The sequence below is a fragment of the Pipistrellus kuhlii genome, unplaced genomic scaffold (genome assembly GCF_014108245.1).
Source record: "Pipistrellus kuhlii isolate mPipKuh1 unplaced genomic scaffold, mPipKuh1.p scaffold_m20_p_17, whole genome shotgun sequence".
NCBI lineage: Eukaryota > Metazoa > Chordata > Mammalia > Chiroptera > Vespertilionidae > Pipistrellus > Pipistrellus kuhlii.
In genome coordinates, this window is record NW_023425482.1 from 22,756,328 (window position 1) to 22,766,487 (window position 10,160).

Consider the following 10,160-nt stretch of genomic DNA (forward strand, 5'->3'; position numbering starts at 1 on the left):
TAGATGTCATCAAAGCACTTTAACCTATACTCCTCCTTAAGAGTGGGGATTGATCTTTTGCTTTTTAAAGTCTGTCTGTATAATATGAAGTTGCAAATAATACCCCCCTCCCCCACTCACACACACATATATAGAGAGAGAGGTAATATGCTAATTAGTTCGGGACTCCTTAATGGGTCATGACAACACAGGAGAATGTTTGTGACTTTAGGTGAGGCCAGGACTGGAGATGGAGACAGAGGCAGGGGGGCCTGCCAGAGGCGGCACAGTGGCTTGGATGGCCCTGAAGTGGACACAGGCAAGGGGGCTGGGGGACACTGTGAGTCAGGCATGAATTCTGGCCTCTCGTGGGGTGCCTCCTCATGGGTGGGAGGTGGGGCACCTCCTCCTGTGATTGAAATCATACGCTGGCCTCTAGTATTATAATATTTCCTGTTTTCAATATGGAAATAAGATTATCAATCAACTTTTGTTATAGAGAAAAAGAAAGAACATCTATGGAAATAATTCTAAAAATTTTTGTGTATCCCCTACTTCCCACCCTGAGAAAACTCTCTCCCTCTCTCTCTCTCTCTCTCTCTCTCTCTCTCTCTCTCTCTCTCTCTCTCTCTTTCAGAAGCTTCTCTAATAAGAATAAGTAATCAGGAAGAAAAGAGCCTGCTCAGTTAGAGTCAGGGGGTTATAATGCTAGAAACAAAGATAAAGAAAAGGCCAAAATACAAGGAAGAAAAATAGAAAATGAAAGAATGAAAACCGATAAAAGTTACCACTGAGATATTAAAGAGTATGGCAAGATACAATATAAGACTGGGTTCAAATATTAATTCAAAAGTAGGTTCAATAATGCCTTTACACATACCATGGGAGAAGATTAGTCGTTGAGGGGAAAATGGAAGACAATACAAGACTCACTATTCACTAGCTCCTTCTTTTGAGCCATATCAATGGTGCAGGATGTTATGTGCTAAAGATTCATGAGATATCTCAAGGGACTGGGGCTATTGGTCTCAACCAACAATAAATAGATCTAACACTTATTGATGGTATTTTTCTAGGCTAAGCCTCTTTTATCTAATATTATGTGAAGAAGGATTATAAGTGGGATGCATCCAAATGTCTCAGGAAAAGGATGGTTGCTAGCCTCTCAGAGGGAGAAAGCTCAGTGAAGCTTTATATTTCCAATAAAGTCATCTGAATCCTTCCTGCCAGAAGGAACTCCACCATACGCGCAATACATCACTGCTGCGAGTTTACTTCAAGCACAGAAGTACAAGGGGGTGGATGAACATTCTTCTGGACTAAATTCAACATTATGGTTCCTGCAAAATTGACCATAAGTAAGACACATGGAAAGTACTTGAGGCTGTAAAATTGAGGGAAAATTTGCTGAGCAATAGCTGTAGATACTGCTTATGCAACTGGCATCTGCTTGAAAAACTGGGTAACGATAAAAGCTACAGAAAATTGCAGAGTCTGAAGTGTATGGTGGTAGGGAACTGAATACATTGCCCACATCAGAGTCCCAGCCCTAAGAGGTCAAAAAGATCTTGGAGAGAATCACCTCTTTGAAGTCACAAATGGCTGAGACAATGGTCAAAGCAATGAAAGACAGTTAAGCCACATTATAGTTCTTACCTTTAAAAAGCAGTGTGCAGGGAAAGAAATTCTGTACTTTGGTGCCAGATGGAGCTGTCTCCTGGAATATGATTTCATGCAGTTGCCTGCCCAAGAACATGATTTATGATCTCTGATCGTCAATGTCCTTACCTGTAAAACACAGACAAGTCTGCAATTACTATGAGGATGAGATGAGATCATGAATATGAAACAGGTGGGAGGTAAGCAGCATCAGTAAATATTTGTCATCTTCTTTAACCCAGTCATATTAGAGCTGAGGTATCATTTTTTAATGTTGTGTTAATTGATCAATTAATATACCCACTATTAGGTTCTTTATTAATCTGTAACAAGCAATAAGGTTGTACATGCACTTCACAATGTTATGGAAAATTTAATAACTTCTGGATGTTTGAAGAGATTATCTCAAAGAATTTTTTCACTTAGATTGTTTCCAGATGTCCTTACATTTGATTGTTAGCCAGGAACACTGGGCCTCTTGGCCAGAGTCACTTTTCATTGGAAATTGAATACTATTTGGTAAAGTCAAAAGTTACCCTTAATTTTGGCACTTTGGAATATAACTTGTTTTCAACTTGGAAGCTTAATTAAATTTTCCCCCTTGAAATAAAGACTAAAAATAATATGCGATTTGACTTACTAATTTCACTCAGGATTTGGGGAACCTCTGTGGATTTCAAGTCATCTTTTTTTCATCTTTAAGTTTTCTAAAGCTAGTATTGATTGTAATTTTTTCCCCAACTCCCCACCAATTTAATAGATGAAGATATTGAGTCCAGGGAGTTCGAGAAATTTCACAATGAATAATATTCCAGCTCAGAATGCTATAGGTCATCTGGTAACTAACTTTCATTAGAATATGTTGCTATTTCTGTCTCTCTCTGAAAAATGATAAAGTCTCTTTATTTCCTTTTATTATTATTTTTTAGGGCACAGATGATTTCAATAAAAATATAGTTTATATGCTGGTTATTCGACAGAGGTCTCCAAGTAATCATAATCTTGCCCTCATGGGGGTCTGCCTATCTATCTGTCTATCATCTATCTATCTATCTATCTATCTATCTATCTATCTATCTATCTTATATATGTGCATATATGTATATATAGTATATATGGATAATTTTCATGAATAATATAGCTACTTTTTCATGGTTTTCTTGATTTTAGAGAGAGGAAGGGAGAGGTAAAGAGTATGGAAACATCAATAATGAGAGAATCATTGATTCACTGCCTCCTGCACATCTCCTACTTGAGATTGAGCCAGCAACCCAAGCATGTGCCCTGATCAGGAATTGAACTGGTGACATCCTAGTTTATGGGTCAATGCTCAACCACTGAGCCATACCAGTTGGGTGAATATAGCTATTTTTAAGTGACGTTATAAGTTTTTCTGAGTGTATTATATTCCATACAACTCTATACCTTATAATGAGTTATATTTATAGGGCTCCAGCATTCTTCCAGAAAATCTGTTTACAATCTCAAGAATAGTTTATCAGGTACAGTTTTTATTTAAGAAAGTTAATACCAATATCACATTACTATGACTGTCATTATAAACTTCTTTGGACTATTGGTCTAAATGAATTTCATTTAAAAAATTTTCACAATTAGAAAACAGGTTGCTTAAATAAGTTAACAATTACAATAAAGAGAAAAACATACATTTTGGGATATAATTTAATCATTATAAAACAGAATTTGGGTTGGTAAATCATTTATATGCAAAGTTTTCATTCACAAATAGATTTCATAGTATTTTCAGTCTTTTTTTTTAATCTCTCTCTCTCTCTCTCTCTCTCTCTCTCTCTCTCTTTATCTCTTTATCTCTCTATCATCTCTATTGAAGAAAACTCTGGGATTCAGATGAATTGTGTTATCTAAAGGTGCACAGTAAAAGGCTATGGGTGGGGACTTGAGGGGAGAGTGTCAGATTTAGCAGACTTCCATTCCACTATTCTTTCTTATTCCTTTGACACTGGAATGCAGTGGGAAGAAAGTGGATAAAATCTTTGTTTACAACCCCAAAGATATAATCAATGACTCAAAAAGCAGCTATAATACCCTCTGACATAAAATTAAAAAAAATTGTTGTAGAATTTAAGAAAAAGTATAATTGATTTTTGCTGAAACATATTTTAAGTCAAAGCAGAGAGACCGTATAATGGTGGGAATATTGACACCAAAGCTCTCATGCTATGGACATTTCCATCAGGAAGAAGGAAATGAAAACAGAACTAAAATTGTTTTTGAATTAAGCATGGGGGAAAACTGAAGATGTGAAAAGTTCCTTGCATGCGAATACGAGATCCACAAGTTGTGTAGGGAGTGGAAAACCATACAGATGAGCTAGGTTTTAACAGAACTGACAGGAGCCAAATGTGACCACAGAGATGACACATTGTTTGTGACTTGACACAGAAAATGAAGAACAAAAGTAACACTTTGGCAAAAAAAAAAAAAAAAAGAGAATAAAAAAAGAGCTCACAGAAGGAGGTTAGTCATGCACTGGGGACTGCCCCCTCAGCAGACAGTGTGAGAAGTTTGATAAATATGGTCTCCAAATCAGACAGATCTGAGTTTCCATTATAGCTCCATTGATTGCTAGAGGGATGAGACTGGACAAATCTCAGGACTCCATTTCTAAAAGAAATTTTAACACTAGTTACACAAGTTGAAATTGAGATTGCCTACAACCAGTTCCTATGAAAGTTTTTGTTCAACCAAAGGTCTTATATGCATGCATATAAGCCGAATCAACGAACACAGACAACAGGGGGGTAAGGGCATGAATTTGGGGGAGGGGAGTAATGGAAGAATAAGGACACATATGTAATACCTTAATCAATAAAGAAAATTAAAAATATAAAACTAAATAAAAGTTTCTGTTACACTACACCTGTTGGGAACCCATAAAAAGACTGCAATAACTTTTTACATTCTCACCATTACAACCATCACCACCTTCACCATTAACACCAACAACACCTGCATCACCTGCATCACCACCATCACCACCACCACCACCATCACCACCACCACCACCTGATGCAGATGAACTCTATGAGGTTGTCTCTCATCACGCAAGATAAAGTTAAATTCAGACATATACATATGCATAAGAATTCACCTCTTCATTAATAAGATACAATACTAATGTCTTAATGATTCATGTTTATTAAAGATTTTAAGAAGAGGATCATACTATTCTCATAAAGCATAGACAAAAAACAAGGTTTTGTGTCTTTTCTGAAGAAAAAGATTCTTCATCAGCCATCTAAATTACTCACAATCTTCCTCTTCTTTTAACATATTTTTAATATTTAATATTTTGTATGTAAGATTTAACCAAGAGTTCCTAACAGTTTGTTCAACCTGCTTCAAATAATTGTCTCTGTTTTACTTATTCTTGGCCTCCTTTCTCTCCTTCACTGCCAGTTTCTTCCCTTAGCATCCCTGTAGCACATGCCAAATCCCAAGACCTTGTCTCCAACTAACTCAAACCTAATACCATAAACATCTTTGTAAAACTAAGTGCAATAAGTGGGAAAATGTTTCATCCCATTGCATTTTTGTCCTTTTCTAAGTTTCTTTTTCTTTTCTCCAAATAATCATTGAATACTTACTCTGTTACAGATGTCGTTTGAGGCACTAGACATTCTAAGATGCTATGGTATGATCTCACTGCACTCAGGTGTTTACTGTGCAGCAGGGAAACATACCAAGGCTCGGCCTCTGCAGCACAGCCTCTCCTGTGTTTCCTGGGAGCTTGTCTGAGCATCACATCCACAGAGCATGGCAACCTCTTTACGCTTTCCTTAATAGCAACATCCGATGGCTATATCACGTTTTAATTATAAAATTTGCTCACCCAGGATGGCCTTGGTCTCCATGGATGTTATTGGCCCTAGGATGGCAATTTCAGGGGTGGCCATCGGAAAATCTTGTCAGGGAACTTACAGTACCAACACATGGCTCTACAGAGGCATCTTTGCAGAACTTTAGGTCCCCAATTCGAGAATCAGAGCTCAAGAGAGCAAATAATACCTGTGAAACCACCAAATACAAACTATTCATTTTAGAGTAAAGATATGGAAAGGGACCCATATTAGAATCATCCATGCCCATTAGCAATGAAGTTGAGGCATGAATCTGGATATCCCAATACTTAATCCAATGTGGTTGACAATGTAAAAGAGATTTTGTGATTAAAATTAAACACACAAAAACAGAAAACTATTGCACTATTGAAAGAAAGCAGGGCGGGGGGAAGAGAAGTCGATTTGGCTCAGTGGATAGAGCATCGGTCTGTGGACTGAAGAGTCCCAGGTTCGATTCTGGTCAAGGGCATGTACATTGGTTGTGGGCACATCCCCAGTGGGGGGGGGGGGGAGGGGTGTGTGCAGGAGGCAGCTGGTCAGTGTTTCTCTCTCATCAATGTTACTAGCTCTCTATCTCTCTCTCTTCCTCTCTGTGGAAAATCAATAAAATATATTTTAAAAAAAAGAAAGAAAGGGGGGTGGGAAGGGCAAGACAGAATGTTCAGCAGTTATTTACATGTTAAGTGTAGGAGTAACCTGGAACAGAATGTAATATCAATCGAGAAAACCATTTCCATTACCCTTACATACTGTCTTTGGCTTTTTAAAAATTGTTTCCTGGCTATAATTAAAAACATTAAAACAAAAATTTGTTTTTCCCATATCACCTGAAGGAGAATTGAGGCCATACAGTAGTAGAGAAAGAAGCAGAATCGTTTCCAGTGGTGTTTTTACTTAGTTTCTTAAGACCTTGGGCAGGTTGATTCTCATTAGTTCTGTTCTTAGGTAATTCTGGACAGCTCAACAGTTTTTACGGTCAACAGCCAGACTCTCCTATTTCTTTGGTTAATGAGGTGAATCCCCTTAGAGCACTTGGGATAACAAACTTTTCTCTGACCATCTGCTTGTAACTTTGACACCAAGTGACAAGTACAGTCATTCCAGAATGAACTAAGGGTTAAATCAAAGTTTTCCACTCTTACCTAAGTATTTAAAAACAAAGGATCTCTTACCCTTTGAGACAGCAGGGGGGGACCTGGACAGTATTATGCTAAGAAAAATAAGCCAGTCAGAGAAAGATACGTATCACATGCTCTCACTCATATGGGGAATCTAATGAACAAAATTAAACTGATGAACAAAATAGATCGAGTCACAGAAGCATGGAACAGACTGTCAAATCTCAGGGAGAAGATGGGGAAGGATAGGGGCTAAGGAGAGGAGGGGGAATGAGAAATTAAGGGGGTTGGAGATCAACCAAAGAACCTGAATGCATGTATGCATAATCCATGGGCACGGATAATAGTGTAGAGAAGGCATGGGGCAAAGGACAGGAGTGGGCCAGAAGGGGTCAATGGGGAAAGGAAGAAGACAATAAAGATTTAAAAAATAAAAAATTGAATAAAAACAGGTTTTCAGAGCATGACATTTTGGCTGAATTGTTCACATAATTGCTTCAACTTTTCACATCATGATTGTGAAATATTGCCTTGTAATTCTTACATTAATGTGTCTTATTTCTGAAATAACATTCAAATACTTCTTAAAGTGCAAAGTAGACTGTGGCATTAGTCGGTTAAGTTAAAATGTAATTAAAGAGAGTAATAATTCTCATTCTGTCAGGAAGAGTGTAATAGAGACGGTACCATATGAGAGCATTAATTTGGGAAGAAATTAAAGAGAAGAAAAAAAAAGACCAACGTTTCTAGTAATCCTACTGCCTTAGTCTTTACCACCTTGCTAAACATTGCTTTAGCTTTCCACTTTAATAGTGGCAGGCTCTGAGGTCTGACATGAAATAGGCTATTTCATCTGGGATGGCTTAAGCTGGCCTAAGGAGTGACAGGAGAATATAGCAAGCAGTCAGTGCTAATGACAGCACACCATTTTTATAGACTAAAGGTCGAGCCATGAATTTCAATTATAGAGTGTCAGGATGCCCAAATGCAGGTGGCTGATAACAAGTCGGGAGCTCACAGTTTCTGTTAAGACTTCTGTAGAATTTCAATAAAGCCCTTCGCCCTTAGCACAGCCTTTTTTTATACTCTTTTTTCCTTTGCCAGAAGCTAAGAGATGTAATCTTTCCTGAGCAACTCCATCTCCAGCCCCCTTCAGCTATCATGTTGCAACAGCTAAATGAAGCATGCTTTTCTAACATATGGGCTTCCCCTGTGGCTCATCTTCCAACATGTTTGGGAATGACACAGAGAGTGGGCATAGATTCTCATCTGCCACGTTTAAATGGAGTTTTCCAGAATGTATTATTAGCTCAGCCATAGGGAAGGCTCCCTGATGGCCTGGTGAGGCCATTTCCTGCCAAATACTTGAACAGGTTGCAAGGGGTGGGGGAAAGTAATAGTAAGGGACCGCACTACTCAGTTGAAATTGAACAAGATTTATGCTCAAAAAATAGTAAATATCACTGATTCTATTAAGTTCACTCTCTCTATATTGCTCAGGGGATATGGTTAGGAAAGGCAAAATGAGAGCAATCAATGTATTTCATCTTTTTATGTTGAAATAAATGATAAATGGGTTGAGTTTACCATCCATTTCACTTAATATTTTTTATTATAACATGCCCAAAAGACAACTTTTGATTTCCCTCTCTGAACTTGCTGTACCTGCAGTTTCTTAACGTGGTTGTTGGCAGCTCCTTGCAGAGATGCTAATGCCAATAGAATCTGATTCCTCCTTGACTCACCCTTTTTGCTCACATACTCCATAGACTTCCCATTAGGGAATCCTGTTGTCTCTGGCTTCAGAGAGTACCCAGAACCAAATAATTTTTCACTCTCCTCACTGTCACCATTGGGGTACCAAACACCAGGTTTACATATTCTATATAATAAAAGGCTGATATGTAAATTGTCCACTCAGGAGTTCAACCCAGAGGCTAGGAGTTCAATCGCTCACTATAAGGTGTGCTGACCACCAGGGGGCAGCATGGGACATGGCAGGGGACCAGTGTAAACTGTGGCTGTAGAACACTGAGGGAGTGAGGGAAGGAAGAGGTAGGAAGGACAGGAGGTGAGGAACCTGATTGGCCCTGATTACTGGCCAGGTCTAGGGACCCTACCCATGCACAAATTTTGTGCACCGGGCCCCTAGTATATTTTGCAGGGGTCCTCAAACTTTTTAAAGTGGGGGCCAGATCACGGTCCCTCAGAGAGCTGGAGGGCCGGACTATATGAACTACTAATTCCTACTGTAACACCTCGGCTGCGCTCACTGCCCAAAAAACCTGGCGGGCCAGATCAGACTCCTCTGCGGGCCGCATGTGGCCCGCGGGCCGTACTTTGAAGATGCCTGTTTTAAGGCCACCAAAAATTGTGGCCTTCCAAAGAAAAATTGGGAGAGAGATGCATGCATGTATTTCTACAGTAGCTCCTATACAGGCCTCTCTGATCCTACTTTTGCCCTCTCCTAACTCTGCATCTCTTTTCAATAAAGCAAACCAGTGATCCTGAGGACATTATCCTTTGAACAAAAGATCATCAAATGATTCTTTGAACGTAAGTTATATATACATGAAGAGAAAGAGAGAGAGAGAACATTATGGAACCTACAGTTCCCTGTAGTATCTTGAACTTATTAATTCTATTTATTTTCAAATTACAATATTTGAATTATCTGTATTCAAGCATTTGATCTTGTATTTTTAAGTGCCTTCTGATTTCTCTGGAATGCCTCATATTTTGAATTAGTAAGTATAGAGACTCTTTGGAGTGTTATCTACTCCAAAGAACACAAGTTGTTTTCTGGCCTGCAGATGGAGTGCCCCCTGTGTATCTTGACAGCTCATCCTGGGTTGCTCTTGGCTGTATTCGGACTGTTTCATTTCAGTTTTCCTCTTACTGGGAGGGTTGGTTGTGCCTGTGATGTTCCTTCCACCTTTGTAGGCTTGTACTCCAGCCTTCATCGTCTTAGCGATGTCTGATTGTGGAACTTTCCGCCCAGTTCTTCGTCTCCAGGCTGCTGTTTAATTTCAGGTTACTTGGTCTTGCCTTGTGCTGCAGCACCTTTGGGTGTGGCCAGTTCTTCAAGGAAACAGGACATGGAGAGATGTTTGGCTCACTTCTTTCCCCTTCTCTCCTCTCAAGATTCTGTCCTTTAATCCCAGTTCCTTTGGCAACACAGAGCCCTCCTCTCTGCTCTGTGAGGAAGATGAGCTCTCTCCTGGGGTTCCATTTTTCCCTTGCTGGGATTTGGCAGAAAGCTTCAGGGAAAAGATGGGTGGATGTTGGGCTCATGTTTCTGTATTTGTACTTTCTCAAGGATTTTAGCCCAGTAAGTTCTGCCTGCAGGGCCTTTCTCTAACGTGTTCAGGTAGGTTTGTTCTAACATTGAATTGTGTACAGAATAGTTAATTCCAGTGGTAGGATTAGTCTAATTCAAATTACTCCTCATGGCCAGCCCTGGATGTCCACTTTGCCTTGTTGTTAATCATTTTAGTCTATTTCATTGGCATTCATAATT